The sequence below is a fragment of the Heterocephalus glaber genome, unplaced genomic scaffold (assembly GCF_053883595.1).
Source record: "Heterocephalus glaber isolate CG9 unplaced genomic scaffold, H.glaber_assembly_v1.0 deba00000347, whole genome shotgun sequence".
Taxonomy (NCBI): Eukaryota; Metazoa; Chordata; class Mammalia; order Rodentia; family Bathyergidae; genus Heterocephalus; species Heterocephalus glaber.
In genome coordinates this window covers 26,046,383-26,066,648 of record NW_028258143.1, presented here as the reverse complement: position 1 = coordinate 26,066,648, position 20,266 = coordinate 26,046,383, and the positions used below count along the sequence as shown (strand labels likewise).

The 20,266-nt window shown below is 40.5% G+C and overlaps 1 protein-coding gene across 5 annotated transcripts in view; it reads right to left on the bottom strand.

The window, feature by feature from the left end:
* Cntnap5 (contactin associated protein family member 5) overlaps positions 1–20,266 on the bottom strand; it is an 874,588-nt gene that overhangs the window by 378,679 nt on the left and 475,643 nt on the right. The gene's annotated exons all lie outside the window — the stretch shown is intronic.

The window sequence follows — 20,266 nt, the reverse complement described above, 5'->3', positions numbered from 1 at the left end:
CCATATTTAATGTACCTGCCAGGAACCAGCCCATCCTGGGGCCCTGCCTGAACTCAACTCCTATAGTCACCACAAAGATGTTCAGTGGAGGTGTTTTTTTATATACAAACTCCCAAGGCTCAGTGAGCTCCCATCTCCCCAGGGAGAGCAGAGCAAGCATGCAAACCCAGTCTGCCTCCCTCACTAAACTCCAGAAACATAATTAAATAGGTGAGGCCTCTGCTCCTTTGGAACAAAGCCCATTTGGTAATACATTACTAATGAACACCATTCATTACAGGCATCTATTGATCTGTGTAAATTTTAAAAGTCACTTGTTAAAATTACAATAGAAAGAACCTCTATCTAAAAAAGCTTAGTGGTTAACACTGTGCTTGGTACCTGTCCTGTTAAAATGGAAGTTGCCCCCCCATCCACAACTTTAACATACCTACAGAAAGTCATTTGTTAAAGGGTAGATTAGGCTCAAAAATATTCTGTGTATTTATATTAAAACATTTGGAAATACATTTGCCTTCCTGGTAAATTTCCCACTTGTCTATTTCCCATAAAAGACTGAAATGAATAGGACACCTATTGGCAGGTTCCTGTAATTCTCACATATTCAGACATTCAGACAAACGCTTCTCTATAACTGAATCTGAAGGTATTTGCTCTCTCTGCTTCCTCTTTTCAGAATTCTCATCCCTGCTTCATACACTTGAAGGTCAGTTTCAATTCTATATGCTTTCCTTAGAGGAGGAAATGTTAGAACAAAGTATTTCAATAGTCCTCAAAATTCAAGCTGACTAATATAAGCTGTTAATGAAGCTCATACATTAAAAATCAGCTAGGTTGTGTTCCTTTGTCTGTTCCCTTTAATTAGCAGCCAACTGTATTGATCTTGTTTTGGTCAGATAGCTGCTCTGAAAGCTTTTGAAAGGGATTTCTATGCCTCTCCATACTAACAATTAGCATAATCCCATTTTACCCCCACAGTTGGATCGTCATTATAATTGAAATTTGTTGTAATTACAGCAGATGTAGACATTAAGGAATTAAAGTGAATAAAAAGAAAAGTATCAGAAGTCAGCTTCCTAAATGTTTCAGGGTCTGATTCACAGCAGGAAGTCAACAGTGGATTACTGGTGGGCAGATCCCAGTTGTGGGCAAGCAGAGGTGGTCACAGAGCTGCAGTGCTAGTGGGATCCCAGTAACCTGCTGGGTCTGAGCCAGAGCCTCTCACTACAGCCTCCGGCTTTGCCCTGCACTGCTGCTAATGCTTTCCTGTTCCAATGCAAGGAGGGAAAATCCTCCCTCTGCTCCATTGCAATCCAAAGTTCGTAGCCAAGCTGTACTTGGGGCTCTTTAAAGACCACCCTTTAAAGCAGAGAAAATTGTGAAACAAGAATTTATCACATCGTCCATTCCAATATTCCAATACTGTTAATAAGAGAGGCAATCTGAGGGCGTGAAATTTTGCTGCCTTAGTAGCAAAGAAACATTCCCTTTACTTTCCAAAAATAAAACAAGATGTACCAAAACATTCACAAAAAAGACCTGCCTGTTAGCCTGGTATAGGAACCTTTGACTAGAAAGGAGAGAATTCAGTTTTTCTAATCAATCCATTTATCTCAATGGCCTAGAAGTGCTACATCAGGATGGAGATATACCACACGATTTAAAGAGAAGCTCTCTTATGAGAAAAATTTAGTTCAGTTCTCTCCCATATGAGGTAAAGGATTTTGTGTCCTTGCAAAAGGATGATCTTGTTTAGCACCATGGAGCCAGCATTTGGGTTGGAATGCTGGGCCAACCTAGAAATACACAGAAGGTATGGTTCTTCAGATGACTAGGGTATTTTTATTCTTATATTATAGAATATTGCTCAGGTTCAACTATGAATGGGGATAATCCTAGAGTTTGGCACAGTGTTTCTCAGACTTTTGTTAATATTAAGGTACAAGGTAAGGTGAAACCCAAAGTTATGGCCCTGCTGTGTAATAAATTGTGACACCAAAGCTGGTGGTTCCTAGACCACAGCAAAGAGCAAAGGTATATAGTTCCGGGGAGAACTGTTCTGGAGAGAGAGCTCAGGGTGTTTGCAAACTATGGGGCTTCGTTTCTTCCCTTGCTTTATCTTGTTTTAGGTCTTACTTGCAAAAATTACTAATCCTTCCATAAGTTTAAATTAAAATGGCACAGTTTTTAAATGTGTTACGTATAAGATTTTACCACATGTTGCATTGGCAACATGTTCATTTTGCGCTGCAGATAAAATCTTTGGACTTTTGTGGAAATCTCTCCCTTGCCTTGTGTTCATGCACACTTCCTGAAAGTGTGTTATCAATAGAGGAAGACACCCCCTGTCACCAGTGGTGTCTGGTTGGATCTGCTCGGGCCCACATGGGTAGAGCGTGTGAGAGGAGGGCACTGCTACTACACAGCCTTATCCACTTAAAATTGTCTGGCACATGCTCTTTCTGCTGCATGATAACAGAACAAGAACAAGGGAAGAGGTGCACATGAAATCAAAATACCAGGGTATCACAGGAAGTGTTAGTTCTGACAACACATTGATTTAGCGTTTCCATTAGTAAGAAATGCACACAGTTCTTGACATCTGAAACAAAAGAAAACCAACTAGATTTACTTTTGCCGGGTTCTGGGTTTATCTAATTGAAAAATACCTGCTTTTGCAAAATGAAGTAGCCAAAGCTCACATCTCTGGGCACCTACTCATCTGTATAAATCAAGATTTTTCTCAATATTTACCAACATAACATAGCCAGATACTACAACATATTCTGAGATGAATTCATGAATGTCATTTGTGAAACTCTCTCTGTCATACTCCTTAGGGTCAAAGTATTTTACTGTTTTCAAGACTAAGTGTAGGAATATTCAATATAACCTTCAAATATTGTTCTCTGTTGCAGATGGACTTAAAATTTTTTTGGCAGAATGAGAGAATTTTACTGCATTAAAGTAACATCAAAAGTCCACTGAAATAATACAAGCTAAGTTAAGGCATAAGTCACACTCAGGCCTTTCAATCTCTCTCTAAGTTCTCTGATCTGGAATAATCTAGAGTTTTCCCCCCAGGGGAAATTGGTGCTGTCCAGGCCAGCCTTCATGCCATTGTCATTGCCGTGGTCTCTCGAGGCCCTGGATGGAGTGAACAGGCACCAGCAGGACCTGGAGCACTCAGGATGCCAATTCAATCAGAATATTAAAGAAACCAAGGTGAAGTTTTACTTTCATGGTCAGGTGGAACGAGTGAAATGGAGCTGGTGTTAGAGACCCAGAAGATTAGGGCTGGGCCAGAGGCTGCCACATCTGAGCACAGGGACCATGGTGTGCACATGAGGGCTGCAGGCTTGGGACTATGCTGTTTTGTCCCAAGTGAGGAATCGCTTGGTCTTCCTCAGAGAGGTGACAGGGTATACCCAAATAACTGGGTATAGGAAGTGAGATATCCAGGTTCAAGTCCCAGTGTTATCACTTGCTAGCAGTGTGGTATTTTGAATTATTTATGCCTTTCTGAACTCTAGTTTCCTCACTTATAGAATCAAGACAAAAATCAATACACAAATGACTGAGAATTAGATACATTATAAAAGGTAAATGTGAACTCACTGTTGTCATTTACACTCACAAGCACCTTATGACATAGACAAGGACTCTGAATTTTTCTTTTCTCTTTTTTACTGACTTTTTTTTTTCTAGTTCATGGGGAAAGATCAGGATTTGGTCTGCATGTGACTGCACTCATTGGCTGCTCATCATATTTCTATTCTCTGTTGTTACCCACAAAATCTGCTAAGAGAGGTCATACTCCATCCTTGCTCACTGACGCTTCCTTCAGTCCTGTGGACCTGGGCAGCAAACCTAGCTTCCTCAAGTGACCTGAGCAGCCACCACCGCTTTGTTTCTACCCAGCTCTGCAGGAGAGCTTTTAAAGTGAGGACAGAGACCTCAGGCCACAGCCTGGCAAAGCCCAGCAAATGCTCCCGATGGCCTTGGTTGTTACTAATGGTCCCAACCACAGCCAGAGAAGGTCTTTAGCAGCCTCAGACCTCGTGTCTGTTCTCATAACGGGCTGTGGCTTCCCTTTGGGCTAAAATCCACCCTTCCAACATGGAAACTACAGAGAACACAAAACAGGCAACACTAGATCCTTCCATCCCAGAATATTTTCTCTTTTAGACTAGTTTAGATTCTTCAGTATTTCATTTAAGAATGTGAAAAATGTGGCCTAATAAGCCTCCTATGTGAGAACACCATTGGAAATACCCCAATCCCAGTTTTAGCCATTTTAGGGAAAGAAAGTGACGTGGCCTTACAGAATTCAAGCAAGGACTGAATAACTCTCAACAGCAGGACAGCAAGATGCAGCTGGGCCTGAGAAACTGTTGAGCCTGGATCCTTGAATCCAGCCTGGGGCTGCACTTCCCTGGCCTTTGCTTTTCCCTGCTCTCCCACTCCTGCAGCCCACCTTCCTCCTGCAAAGCACATATGGCTGTCAGCTTCGGACTTCTGCATCCTGAGGAGTCCACAGTGAGCAAAGAAACTTTTACTCTAATCAAAGGTTTTCGAATCCTTGAAATGAGCCATTTGGTCTGGGTGGATGAAGAGTCCACACAGGTCAAGGGAAGAGTTAGATAAGAATATAAAACTCCCAGAGGGAAATATGGTAGTTGTGTGGGACCAACCAACCCCACAGGTCCTGGACAGAAAAAATTAGTGAGCTTCTAAAGGACTTCCCATTTTAACATAGGAATCTACTTCCCCCTACTGTCATGGTCACTTTTTGCATAAAGGTCCCCTATGTTATTTTAGGCACAGTGTAAATATTGTAGCCTAAAAATAAATTCTCAACATTAATAGTCCCCACCATAAAGTGCTATCTTTATTCATTTATTGGATTTTTATTCAGCTGGAGTTAAATGCCATATGACTGTCAGTTCTTAGATGATGGCAGTCAGCATTCCTTTTATTCTTTTTAAACTTTTGTTTGCAGGGGCTATGAAAAAGCTTGGAATTTATCTTTCTTGTACTTTTAGGCAGATGTCAGTGCAATCTTTCTTATTCACTGCACTTTTCCTCCTCTGAGCCCAATCACTGACTAGGATCTGCATACTGTCCAACACCACCAATCCTCCCACCGAGCTTGGCACAGAACTTGAAGTCTGTTTGCTATGTATTTCCAGAACCTTTGGAGTAGAAAGAAGAAGGATTCTGTTCCCTCCCTTTTCTTGCCTCACTCCACCTAAATACTAAATATTCCACCTAAATATGTAAAATAAAGTGTCTCTACCGTGCTTTAAATTTTAGACTCAGCGTGGTAAACTTAGTGTAAATATATCACAATAATTATCTCAACAAATCAATGAAACAACCTTCTAAGACAAGTATCTCTGTCTTCAGGAAAATAAAGCTTATAAGTCAAGTGGCTCACTTAAGACCTCAGAAGTTAAAAAGGCAGGCGGGGAACCAGGGATTCAATAAACCAAAGGCACACCTTAAAGGAGAGCTGTTTGTTTTGTAGAGAAGAGGGAAAAGCAAAGGATGATGTCTACTTGTGACCTACCATTCTTTGTAATGCTACCGCTGGATTCCTCTTGTTTGCAGTACAGACTGCCTTCCTGAATTGTGCTCTGCCACCAACAATGAGCAACACAAGGGGCTCCTGCTCCTTGCTTTGACTTATTAACTCTAGGATAGGATTACCAAAGACAGGTTATGTTGATGACTAGTTTCATGTAGGGGTCTTGGTAGTCATATATTTGTGAGATTGTAAACTGCCTCCAATGAATTCCCCTCTTACACTGTTCATAGGCATCTGAGTGCTCAGGTGCGTGCACACACAGACACACACACACACACACACAGAGAAATTCTGCAGAAAAGAAACCCATTTAATGTTTCTTACCAAAGCATTTCTCAAACTTATTTGAACAGAAAACCATTTCCCACTGAATACCATTAACATTAGGCAGAACTAGGAGTCTAGCACCCCACTGTGTAGGGTAAATTTGAATGAAACTATGTTATGATGAGCTCAATAAAGAAATGTCTGTTTAAACTGCTGACATGCTATTTTTAAAAGACCAATCCACAGATATCCCGGGGTGTTTGATACAATGCAGATTCCAAGTCTCTATTCCAGATGGACTTAATCAGAACTGTGAGGTCCAAAAATCTGCCTTTAAAAGAAAATTCTAAATGACTTTAAAGCATTCCAGAATATGAAGCTACGAGCTAATGTGGTTGATGCCTGATGTTAGGATTACTTAGCCCATGGTTAGCATTAGAGACTGTGTTAGGTCACCATCTGTAGTGTGGTGTGTGTCTTCCTGGGAGATCATTTGCACCAATACAGACTCAGGTGAAGCCACGTGCTGGCTGTAAAGAGCCCACGGAATGGTTCTTAACCTCAGAACTAATCCATCCAAGTGGACTCTCACCCTGGCAAGTCTCAAGCTTCTCTTCTTCCAGATTCCCGGAGCCATCATCAGTCACCAAGATCACAGTATAGGCAAACAACTCCCACAAAAAGACTGGTGCAAGGACACTGCAAGCCCCAAGTCACAAGTTTCCTTTGAAAGTTATAATTTTCTAGAAGCCCAATATTTTCAACAGACTGGTCAATATGTATTGGTTTTTTAATTGCACCTCATGGAGTTGCAAAATATTAAAGGCCTCTGAGTTACAACTAAAATCAGAGCAAGGATAGTCACAGAATTTTTTATTTTAATGGCAATCTAAATCTACATTTAGGAAAATTAAATAAAATGAAAAATTCAATCCCACAATTACAATGGCCATCTGCAAGCCCTCAGTTATCACCAGTGACTGGGTGCTCTATAGCATAAAAGAGAACATTTCCATTACCACAAAATGTTCCATTGTATGGTGTTGGTCTAGACCAATAGAATTTGATTGAATTATAGGAGTGTGAGTTTCATTCATTGCTAAGGAGAAGTTTTCCAATCACTCTGCCATCAGGAGTTCAGAAGGGAACACAGGGCTGCCCAACTGATGCCACGTCTACCATTCCCCATGTGGTGCTGCTTCTTAAAATGGGCTTCTATAAAGTGTCTCATGCGCAAAGATCTTCATGTAGTGCATCAGCACAATCATCTCCCTATATGAAATTTTCCCTATTTATGAATCAGTTTCTTACGAACCTACTTTTATTTGGCTCATTTTTGCTTTGGAAATATTTACATTAAACAAGCCACAGTCTAGCCTCAGGTGACTATTACCTAGTATCTTCAAAGTAATCTATTAAGATTGAATAGATGTGCAGCTTAACTTTCAAAGGGCAACATTATTTATTTTTAATTTTCCGGTTAGTAGAGGGCTTGGTAATTTCTAAGGAAAATAAGTGCTATCTATATAATCTTGGAAAAGTAATTTAACACCTGTGAACCTCAGTTTCCTCCTTTGTAAAATGAGAATAGTTTACATTTATATATTTTAATATTGCTCTTCATAGAATTGATCAAGATAATTAGTGGAGGAATAAAATCTAGCATAGCACCTGGTGTACTGTTTTATTCTACTAAACTTAAATGACATTAGCTAGAGTTCAATATAAAACTAGCAAAGTTCAAAAAGAGAATATAAAATATGACTTATCCCACCCCATTGCCCACCTTCTCTTCCTCCTCCTTCTAAATAAAGAAAATGTAGGTGATATGTGGCAAAACTTGAAAATAGTTCCCTATGTTGGAAGATGCTAGAGCTTGACATAGTCAAACAAATAATAATATTTTTAAGCCTATACCAGACACATTAAAAAAAGAAAAAAACAAGAAAAACAAGAAAAGAAAATTAGTGATGTACTATGGGTTGCATATGATTCCAATATTGCTTCCTGGGTTCATGTGAAACCTTTTATTCTTTGACAACTTCACTTTCGAATAAACAGCTGCATTGTATATGGACAGGTTGACACCCTTCTATGATTTCTTTCTTGGTCTCACTCACATGAGGTAAACATAGTCTTTCCCACCTCCACCTGCAGGAGCTCCGCAGAGGCGCACTGAATCCGGAGGGTCCTCTGCACACATCTTATTGCCAAGAGGTGCTGATGTCCTGGTACAATCACCAGTGATGTTCTGTGTGTCTCTCTAGAGCTGCCTTCCCTCAGGCTTGCCTTCCATTGCAGAGCACCCCATTTATTTTCTCTTAAAGCACAAGATTGTAATAAATATAATGCACTTGTATACTTCCTTCCACTATTATTTATAGATTACACTGCTCAAATATATTGCTATGGTTTGCTTGCCTAATTTTATGATGGCCTTGCTAAACAGAAATACTTTTGCTAGCTAGTGCTTACAGATGGAGCACTTAACACCACGTGAGCAGTGACAGCTGGCACCAGCGTTGCTTTTATTAGGCACTCTTGCTATTCAAATAGAGCAATACTTGGCATAAACCACACCAGAAACTTTTCAAGATGAGAAAGAAGCAAAGGGCTTTAATTCCTAAATCTTGGGCACCAGGCTCCAGAGTTTTAGGTGTGCAAAGATTCTAAACATTCCCAAGTTTATTCCAAATCTTGAGGCAGTTCTATATCCAACATCAAGCAGCACTGTTGAGTTGTATAAGCTTCCTAAGCAGTTTATCCCCAGCTACTGGGAGCAAATGCTGCTAAAGTGTGAAATGTTCAAATTATTCAGCAAATCCTTGCAATGCACCTGCTTTCAATTGAATACATCACTGAATCAAGGACTTTCTCATAGGAGGCAAAATGCAGGTACTGATTATGGTTGGGAGCTAAATGAAATCCATAAGCATGGTAGCAGAGACTGTCAAATAAGAAAATGTCAGTATGGATAGTTAGGGAGGCTGCTTGGAGCAGGTGAACCAGATTTTGATGGATAGAATGGATTTGGGTTCAAACAGCAGGGGAAAAAAAATTCAGAGAGAAACAAAACACTGGCAAGTAAGTGCCTGGGGACTGGAATGAGGTTGGTTGCTTTGGGGCTGGTAATGGCCCACTTTTGGAATGTCCTTCCACTGCTGTTTTCATTTCTGCTTGCCTGTCTAAATGCATGAGATGTAAATTTATGTCTCTCTAAACCATGAATTTTCCTAAGACGTCTGCTTCCATGTTTCTTGTGTAGCTCTTTTGCTCTTGAGCATCTTGAAGGCAGAGACCAGTGGTATATATTCTGGAACAGAGCAGATGCTCTGTAAATGCATGTAGATGGAATGACAAATTAATCCAGTAGGAGATAAAGAAAGATCAGAAGACAGGGCAAAGGCCTTGGGGGACTGCAAAATGCAAGCTGGAGAATTTGGAGCCTTATGTTTAATGCTTCCGGGTTAAAGTCACTTGAAATGCCCTATAGAATCTGATGTTCAGAATAGCTAGAGTTGCAATAATAAATATATTTGGCAAAGTGGGAGAGTAGTTTGAGGTAAATTGTGTGAAAGAGGATCATTCTCAACTATTTTATTTCCCTGTGTAAAAAGTGGTTATACATTTAGGATAATTCTATCAAGACGTGTTGTTTTATAAATTCACTATGTTGTGGAGAATGAAATAGTTGCATATGGAAATTTTATTACAGGTGGGAGCTCAACCCTGGGGGCTCTTCTTATGGGTCTCCACACAATTGTGCCAAATGAGGATTAAGAAAAATACATTATAGAATCAGGTTTAAGTTCTATGAGGCTCTAAAGAGCTAGCTCTTTATCAAGGCTTGGCTTTCCTTGTTGAAGAAATATTTAATAACACTGAAAACCACAGTCCTTTGTAATACTCTCTTTGCTGTTTGCTTAGGTCCCTGCGAGCCCCAGGTTCTAATCCTCTCACTCTCTGTCTGGTGTGTGGGTCTCTTCACATAAACTCCAGAGCAACAGCTTAATATGAGTAAGCATAGTAATTGGAGTGACCTTTAAAATATGTACTCCTCTTGTCACTCTCAGATACTTGAGACTTACCAAATTGCCAGTTAAAATATTATTTCCACCTCCACTTCCGTTGGCTTTAAGGAGGCAGACTTTCTTGCCTTCCTGTTTGGCTAAGTGTAGGTGTAACCTATATGGTGTAAGGAATGGCTTACTAGAAGACAAATCCTTTATGGCAGCCAAGGACAGGGTGGAGGAATGTGGAGAGGAGAGGGGAAGGAATGGCATTAGTGGAAGACAGAGGAATTCTCAGGACATTCATATTTGGGGAAAATATGGGCACTTGTTTTTAGCTAAAATTCCAGTTAGAATTAGCTTTTAATTAAGGAAAGTGAATTTTTTCACTTGTTATCCCTAGAGCCTCCACAGTAAACAATGATTTCAGCAGAGGCCATGCAGCCAGAGCCCTGAGTTCAGAATCATCTGCCAAATGTCTGTAGAAAGCTTAGAAAAGTACAAACCTCTGAGAGATCCACTGAGAGAAATTTGGAGTGACCTCTGAACAGCTGCTTATGTGGGTTGGAGGATAATCACATCCATATCCCTTTTTTCTGACCTATTGCTTCATCCGTGGTATAAACCAACCTTCCTACAAGGAAGGCTGCATCATGCCACTTAACTCTAACTGCATCATGCCACTCATTATATTTGGTAGCATCTATGATCATGTGCATGATAACCTGTGTCCTTCCATGCAGCCATCAAAAGTCAGAAATAGTCTAACGCCTACATTGCATTAGATATTATGTTCTTGGCATGGCTGAGATTTGTTGAGCACAAGAGATGAATGAATGGTCTGTGATGGTAGAAGGAGACCATGATCTACTGACCAAAGCAAGACCAGAGCAGGGAAAGACAACGACAATGGTGTGCTCTTTAAGATCAAAGACTCTACTTGTTCATCCTGGATTCCCAGTATAAGTAAATACGCCTGACTCCCAAAGAGGCACTCATCAAAGACCTGATGAGTGGCACTGAAAGGAAGATGAGCAGAACATGACAGTCTCTCAGAAATGTACATCAGAACGCATAGGACAGTGAATGTGAATACACACATGCACGTACAAGTGCTGAGGTTGATACATAGAATGTTTACTCACAGTATGAGTTTCTATAATTTTTTTTTTCCTTTAAATTCTTTTATTGGTACATTTTAGGTATACAATACATTTGCATTTATCATTGGGTGCTTGTACCTGTACATGATGTATCTTGGTTCTTATTTTTTCCCCATTCCCTATCCTCCCTTCACCCCCTCCACCCTTCCCTATTTACAAAGACTTTGTTTCCATTTTTTCCTTTTCTTATAATTTTTCCTTTCCCTTCTTTCCTTTCCCCTTCCCCTCCCACTTCCCCTACCCTTTTAGACCTTTTCTTCCTATTTCAAATTATCAATTATTTGTTTTAACCATTTAATCCTTATTTACACTTTCAGTTTCTCACACCAGAGAAACTATTCGGTATTTACATGTGTGTCCTATTTATTTCACTTAAGAGTATGGCCTCAATAAGCATCGTTTCTATAATTCTTAATAAAATTATATGGTCAAATCTATAAACTCAGAGTTGGCTAAGGGCCACGATTGTGATGCACTTCAATGTCAAAGCAAGGCTAGCCTCCTGTCTAATTATTAAAATCAAAACTGTACTTTTCATGGAGAGAAGCAGATAGCGAGGTAATTCTAATTTTTTTTATAATTAAGTTTATGCTGTTCTAGATATGCTAGGCATCTCAGGAGTTCAGAGACCACAACATTTGGAGACATAAAATACAACATAATCACTTTTTTTCTGAAGTAACTATCAGTTTTAGGTTGTTTTTTCTCCTCTACATTTCCCAGATGTTCAGATATCTTCCCATGGTCTACAGTATATTCCAGTGTTAGGAGAGAAAGGCTCTGTAGTGTGCGTAGTAAAACACGTCAAAGGGATCTTTTTAAGATGAAGCTAAACTGAGAAGGAAGGTTTCAAGTCTGTAACTTGAATCAAGTGAAAACATTAATCATTTGTCCAAACCATAAAATAGGTTATATATGCAGGTACATTATTCAAAAATGTTGTCATCTTTTTCTGCTTGTGTATGGGTTTTCTAAAATCTGGCCTGCAAATTTACATAGAGACCCATCCATTTCTGTCTGTTGCTTTTATCTTGCAGAACTTTCATCTTTCAGCTTAGTCGGTCCTTGTCAAAACTCCAAGAGGGATGAGGGAATAATATCACCTGGCTTTTGTTTTACTATCTTATAGTTGTAAAATGTATAATTATTTCCATTGACTACCAAAGAAGCTGAAATACAGAAGAGGTCAAATGGTAGACTGTGTACATAGTTGGGCTAAAATGTAAGCAGTATGAGGTTTACCACCTCAGAATCTGCAGTTTGATTTGGTTTTGAGTCCAGTTTTTAAATTTATGTTAATGTCAGTTTCCTAGTCTGGCACCCAGGGAGACAGAAGTTCCCTCTGGGCGTAAGAACGAAGGACAACTGTGCCTTGACACAAGTGTGAGTGGACCCAGTTATGCATCCCTCTGTGTTCCCATCACAACAAACCCACCATGCTTTCATGTTCTATGACCTTCCCATAAGAGACCTTCATATAAAATAAAAATATCATAGCTCTCATTTTCAATTCAGCTTTCAGAGCATCAACAAATGAGCACCTTATGTTGTAGGTCAGACTTGCTTTTTCACCAACTCAGAACACCCAACTCCCTGTCTCTTCTTATTGTGTCTCTAAACAGAGCTGACAGTGGCCCACCAATGCTTCTTTTGTACAGGATAAAACAGTATTAAAAAGCTACAGGTGCTTTGCCTTGAAGGCCTAATGAATATAAGTCAATGCAGAAGAAACTAAATGTGGCATTTGTTATGTAGGAGGGAGCCTCTTTAGGGAATGTGAAACACAGATGGAAAGCCCTTATCAGGGTGTTGGATGAAGACTTATTGAGATATTGATCCTGTGAAGAAATCAATAAGAATCTCTTCCTTCTAATTATTAATTTAGAAATGTTTTCCACCTCACAGAAGAGAGTTGAGAATTTAAAATAATCTTTTTCTCATGCTTCAAACTAGAGCAAAAATTTCCTTGGCTTTTATGTGGTCTAAAATCTGAATTTCTTAGCCAGTATTTTTTAGGTCAGAGGATCCAGGCACCTATAGATTTCTATAGATATTTTTTCAAGTTTCCCTGGATATGCACTTAATTATTCAGCCTCAGAACATTAGCTCTTGGAATGAAACCTTCATCTTTGGAAGTGCTTGTGATAATTTACCCAGCTCATTGTTGTGGGTTTGTCTTCCTCATCAATATTTCAGATTACCAGTTGCTGGGGGAAGATTCTTACCACTGATGGGCCGAAATGATGTGCCTCCCTCAGTGTGGCTGGAACTCCGTGTTTTCCATGAATCTACCCTTTCTCATGCACAGGTAGAAAAGTACCATTTTGTCATTGTAAGGAGACACTTTCCTTGTGAAAACATGCAATGAGAGTTGTGATATTGGTGACAGTACACAGGTGCACTTGTTCAAGGGCACTCATCCTAGACAAAATCCAGGTATATAAGACTCTTAAGCCCTGCTTCCCTGCTAACATCCAAAAAGGTATGATATGGGGAAGGAACATTCAAGAAGCAGACAAATAATCAGTACTTTTCCTAGAAGCTCCAGATGGACAGCCCATACCAAACCTTACCTTCACAAAACAGTCGCTCTGGCTAATCCTACAGTGCCTTTACTCCCAGAGTAGCCCAAAAGGCCAGATAACACCACATCTGCTGGTGGAGACTTTAGCTGTCTCCAGTGTTTCTCAGTAGGGTCACCACAAGTTTGTGACAGTGATTTCTCTGGACAGAAACGCCTATGGCTCCAGAGGCATTCCACTCAGTCTGTTCACAGCCCTTCTCACCCTGCCTTACTAAATCCACTTCGTGATTTCAGCACAAGATGAAAAACACACCATTTTCTACTTCACAGTCCTGCTGAAGAATGTAGGCTGCTGGGTCACTGCAGGGTCAGAAGCAGCATACCATGCAAGGACAGGGTAAATCTGTCCAACCAGACTCCTTCAGTTTCAGCCAGGCTCTGCTTCACCCTGGCAGTGTGACCTCGGCCAAGTTACTTAGTGCCTCTATGTTTCAATTTCATCATGTGTGCAATAAGGTTAATGATATCGTTACCAAGGGTGATGTGGTCCCAGACAAGTCCCCAGCTGTACCACAAAGATGTACTGGCCAAAAACAACATTATTTAAAAATTAGCTACTAAGAGGGCCTTTTATTTAGATTCTGGACCATTTTGTGGGGTGGCAAGTTCTCTCTTTAATCATGACTTGACTTCTGTTACCCACCACTGTCTGTGCAAACCTCCAATCTAGGCAAACAAATGTCCAACACCTCACCCTCTCCGTCCCAGCCCGTGCCACACATAGTGAAGCACCTGAAGTGTCCTGCCTAACCCAGCCTTCTCTGCAATTCCTCCTGCAACTTCACTCTCTCTGTGATGCCTCCCTTTGCCTGCTCTGCCTATTAAAGACCACTTGAGTCCTTACACTCAGGTCCCTTTGCTAATGGCTGACTAAGTCAAAGGAACTCATTTATTTTGGTAAAAAGAAAAAAGGATTAATTCAAAGCTACTTCTGAGGAGAGAAGAGCCTCAAAATCTTGTACAGGTGTGTTAGGTTCTTCTATAGCAAGGAGCAATAGGGTGAGGAAATACAATGAGACAGTAGACATGTGCAGGCTTGTTTCTGCCCTTCCTGGATCCAGCCGCTCCATCCCTTGACTAGGAAGTAAAGTTGCACTTTGGGCATCTGGTGCAGCATCTACATATTCTGCCCATCATATGGGCTGAGGAGAGGTAGGGGTAGCCCTTTATGCCCCAGGCCTGAGAAAGATTGGAAAAACCTTTTGTCTGTAAAGGAAAAATATCCACCTTTCAAGTTTCCATTTTGCCTTCCTGGTTATGTGGTCACTCTCGCCCATGACTTCTCCTTCTTTAGGGTTGTGGCCAAAGGCTCTCAACATTTGTATGATTGAGAAATCACAAAAAATGTTTTTGAATCATGGTACACCTAAATTATTAAACATGGGATCTTAGGCAGTTACTGTCCCTCCTGGAGCACTGTTGATTTCCTGTGTAAATGGCAATAGAGGGACAAACCAACGGTTGTCAAATTTGGGTGTAGGTCAGAATCACCTGGGGCACTTGTTAAATTTCAGGCTATGTCTCCTGGTAAGTGCCTGATCCAGTAGGTCTGGTTTGGCACTAGGGTCTTTGTACAGATAATTAGTTGCCAGGTGATGCTGGGCCACTGGCCTGAGGGACACACTCGGGGAGCCACTTGGTGGCCTTTTGCAGAAGTGTAGGGATAATTAAATGAAGTAACATTTAGAGAATGTTTCCTTGGTTGATATTCCATAAAATATAACCTTTCGTTTTCCTCCATGAAATGGTAAATAAGAAAGCAGAAGAGATCCTGCTTTGATCTTGGCCCCATTCCATGAGTGCGGGGAGAATGCCATATTGTAACATGTCTTGTTTTAGAGTGGGGACCTCAGATTGTGTGGGCATTGCCCTCACTATGGCTTTTCTGGCACCAAATATAAAGACTTTCAATTTTAGAAATAGAGGGAAAACATATGTATTACCCCGCAACATACTCTTTTTATATTATCCACCGTTTTTAACAAACTCCCACACGCTGGAGGGTTTTTAGCAAGAGTCTGTGAGGGGAGGTTATCCAACATAATACTTCTCACTTTCAGTGTTTATAGCACTCCAAACCATCAGCCAAGAATGTAAGAATCTTGACCAAAGAGTTTGGCAGATGCATTTCTTAAAAGAAAATATGTTGGTAGAAAAAGAAAGGGCTATGGAGGGAACAAGTTACATTTCATAACTCATTTGGCTGCAGGAAATTGAATACACTGTTCCACATGTGATCCACTGTTTGGAAAAAGTAAATTGTTTGATTTTCAAGAGGATTAGAGTAAAAAAATCTCCCTAGGATGTAATAGCATGGACCAGGGAACAGTCCTTGCTTCCATACCTAGCTTTTTCACCCTCCATGTGACCTCTATTTCTGCCCGTGCAAAATCAGGGATAAATGACCTTCAAAGATTTCCCAGCAGCACTACTGTAAGAAAAAGGTTCTTAGGGAATAAGACCCACACAGATCCTTTGCTGAGTACTGGGTCATACCCTATCAACGTCTCAATCATTATGGGTGATATTTGATGGGGGTGGTGTGCAGGGAGATGTCATTCTCATTAGAGTGGCACCATCATCACCTATAGGTTGTGAATTTTTTTTTGTAGAAGGAATGATCAAGCTGTAATGTTCAGCAGGGGTCAGAAAGGTAACCGTCCTCCTCATAAAAATACAGATTATGTTTGTTGGCAGCCACTGCTATTCTAAACTCACAGTCCCCTCTATCCAAAATCCTCCATCACTTCTGCATCTGAGGATCTGTTCTCAAGTACATTCATAAAGGCTTTGTTTGAGGTACAAAGCAGTGATGACCTAAGTGACAGAGACAAAGAGAGGCTGGAGGGAAAAGGAATTCAATGCCAGATGCTCACATGGCCCCTTGAGCTGATTTTAATGCCCCTTTGGAAAGAGGGATACTGAATCACGTCTCAAGGAACGTTCTGAGACCCCTTGAGCTTCTGACCTTGAGGAGAGCTGCTTGGGGTTGTAAGAGGGCCAAGTTCCATTCCTCTTCACATTTACATCACCTTCCTAGTGTCCAGGATTAGTCTTTAAGAGGGCTCTAGAAGTGTGGTTCTTAGGTTGAAGCATCAATAGCATCATACAAGGACTTTGTTAGAAATGCAAATTTTCAGGCTTACTTTCAGCAATTTGTGTTTTGACAAGCCTTTTTTGTGCTTCTGATGCAAACACTCAAATTTTCCTGCAACATTAAAGGGGGTCCTCATACTTGCATTCTTGTCAATGTAGGGACTACATATGCATCAACCTGGAAATGAGGGCCTCCTTAAATTATGCTTTTTAGATCTATCTTAGATCAGACTTTGAAGCCACTGTCTTAGGAAAATCTCAAAAGTCACTATAGATGACGGCTTCCCTAAAGGGCAGTGGTTGGTGGCCTAGAGGGCCAGATCCTACGAATTACAAGGAATTGAATCCCAAATGAAATCATGGAACAGAGATATTTCTATGGAGATCACCCAAAAATCATTGGGAATCAGATGGTCATGATGGGGCTTGCAGGATATTAGAAGGAGCCTTAAGTCTTCTCATTCCTCAGGAAAGCCAAAGAGTTTGTCAAAATTTGGACTTGAGAATTAACACAGTGAACATTTTCTGAGTATCAACTATATATCAGAAATGCAACTGAGCACATGCCTGCTCAGACTCTCTCATTTACCTCTTAACCCAAAGGTAGGCTTTATAAACTTAGTATTAAAAAAAAAGAGTCATAGACAAAAGATCAAATAACATGCATGCCATATCTCAACTGCTAATGATGGGCTGGGATTTCAATGCCTTTTCTTGCCTCTTACAGCTCCAGCCACTTGCACCTGGATTTAGGAATCTTCCCAGATGCCTCTAATTCCCTCTATTTCAGACAGCTTGTACATCACATCCTTGCTTTGTCCTCCTGGTTTGACATCACACCTCACATTCCATCACCAATTCAAATTTCTGGCCATAATGTGGTATCTTTCTATGCTGTCCTATAACTTTAAGCCCAAGGAAGGACTGTGGATGGCTTCAGGTATTTACTTTGCCTTTTCTGTAAGGGCATTGGCAAGAAAAATCTCTAGACCTGGCCCATTTGGGATCTACCCGATACACACTACTTTGAATCCCCTCCTCTTTTAAATGGAATTATACTTTGGGTAGGTAAAGTTTACAAATAATGTGATATATTACAAATTCTTAAAAAATGTATGTGGTCCAGCAGAAGACAGATTACGTAGTGTCACAGATACACAGTGACATTTCCATGTCAGTGTGTCCATTAGACAGTATAGAGGAGAGCACTAACAATGTTCTTGACTGCAACTTAAGCTTTCTGTGAACTTGCAAAACTTGATATACCTCTCTGGGTCTCAGTTTACTTCTTCTTAAAAAGGAAGATCTTAGTGCTTCTATACCCACAGGGCTTCTACAGTTCTTAGACCATCCTATAATATTCAGGAAGATGCAAAATCTGTCTTATTCATTGAGTGCCTATCTAAAAGACGGAACCACAGAGGGTATTTTAATCAGTCATTCACCGAAAGAAACAATTATTCAAGGTGATTTTTCTCAATGATGGATGAGAATCGTGTCTTACTTCAAGTCCAAGGGAGTGAGCATATGTAGATCATAAAGAATAAGAGCCTGGGGTAGAGGGGTCATGAGACTGGTGGTCTGGCTGGCAGAAGAGAGGTGTGGAGGCACACAATACCCCAGAAGGACTACAGGAAGGATATGAACACAAAGGTCCACTTTGATCCCGACTGCTTCTTATCCTACAGTTTCCTTGGATGTCTTACTCTACAACTGCCTAAAAGCCAATGCTTTCCCTTATTTTAGAGCTGCAGCCTGGCTAGCACTCACCTCTTTTCTTTCAGAGACCTGAGATTTGGTGATTTGCCCAGCATTGACATGAAATTGGTTAAAATCCTTTAATCTCCCAGAAGTATTTCTCAAAGGCACATTTTAAACAGCTCAAACTGGAAAGAAGCCACCAGTCAACAGCTACCAGTGAAAAGGCAGCCTGCCTGAGGCCCTTGACAGAGCAAGCTCTTAAGTTTTTGGAACATTCTTTGCTCTTCTATGAATACTACCTGGGATTTCCTGTATCTGATTTCTACACAATAACCAGCACAAAGACAACATATATGTGTAAATGGGTCCAGCAGAAAAGAAATTGGAAGGTGGGATCCTGTTTCCTTTGAAGGAGAAGAAGGCTAGAGAGGCAAGGAAGGCATTCTCTGCTCATTACTAGGAAGAGCAGGGAAGGAGGATAGGAGGAAGGAGAAACTCTCAGGCTGTTCTCCACAGATTTTCCAGAGAGGAGCCTGGGCAAGGTAGGCCACAACTGGGTCCTCTCTTGTCTCACCAACCCAGGGCCTAGCACCTTAAAGGCAGAGACTTGTACTGACTGAGACATTAAAAACAAAACTCAAAACTCAGAAATTTCTGGCCCATCTAATCCTTGCTCCTCTTCAACAAATATTAAATGTAAATTCAATCAGTATTGAGTCATGCAAAGTCTTTTGCCACAGCTTTTCTTTCTGTTAGAGAAAATGTCTGGTAAATCAAGAAAAACATACTATTTATCTACTAAACTAAAAACAATCCTCTATTATACAATTAACTAAAACACAATTGTATGTAACATAATTATACAAGGCTACAATTACACAAAAGTAATGATGCATTGTAGATGGCAATGACTTCCGTGTAATCAAAAATAATGAAAGCTTCCCTGATTGGAAATTAAGGTATCAAAGAGACCCCACTGGTAAATGTGCCCTGCATCGATCCAGGCCTCGCAGAAGGCTGTGCTGGCAGATGGGGCTGTGTGCCCCTCATCATTACTAAAGACTGTAGGGGTGGCCACTGGTAGTACCTTTTATTCTGAGACCTCTAAACTAGCACATTTTCATGAAGCAAACATTTTATTATCCACTTTTCCAGCTGGTCAAACAGAAAAACAAAATGAAGCATAAGAGCCAGGAAGTTGTGTGGTTTGTTGATCACCCCATGTGTAGTGATATTAATAAAGAAACATGTGTAAAGTTCCAGCAAATACTATCAGCCATTCACAGCATCAGCAGGGACCACGGTTTGCTGCACAGATGATTTGTATGCCATTCAGCAGAGGCATTCACTACTTTTCATACTTTTGCAATCACTCTCTATCCAGGTACCTTCCTTGTTCCTTCTACTAGACAAATCTGACTACCTTGCTTCCAATTCTCACCTAAAACATGAAGCCACATTTCACTAGTAGGCATGGTTCTTCCAGATTAGTCTTGATATGTTTAAGTCAAGTCCTCCACCCACACTCTCTTACCATCATAGTGAGCTATATTGACTGAATTGAACACCATGAATATAGTAAGACATCTAATTTCGTACTGCTGAAAAAAAATAAATGTTCCCAATTAAACTATTACACATCATTGGTTATAAATCCATCCCAATAGCAGAGATTTTAAATGGAAAATATAGTATACTGAATTGTCAAAATATATACTTACATGCCATGCTCTCTCCTATTTCCATGTCTTTACACAATGCTATGTTCTGCGAGATCCCACCAACTGTCGTCCTGACCAAGCCCTGCTTTGTCACCTCCATTAAGATTAACTCGGTATCACATCCCTAACTCTCC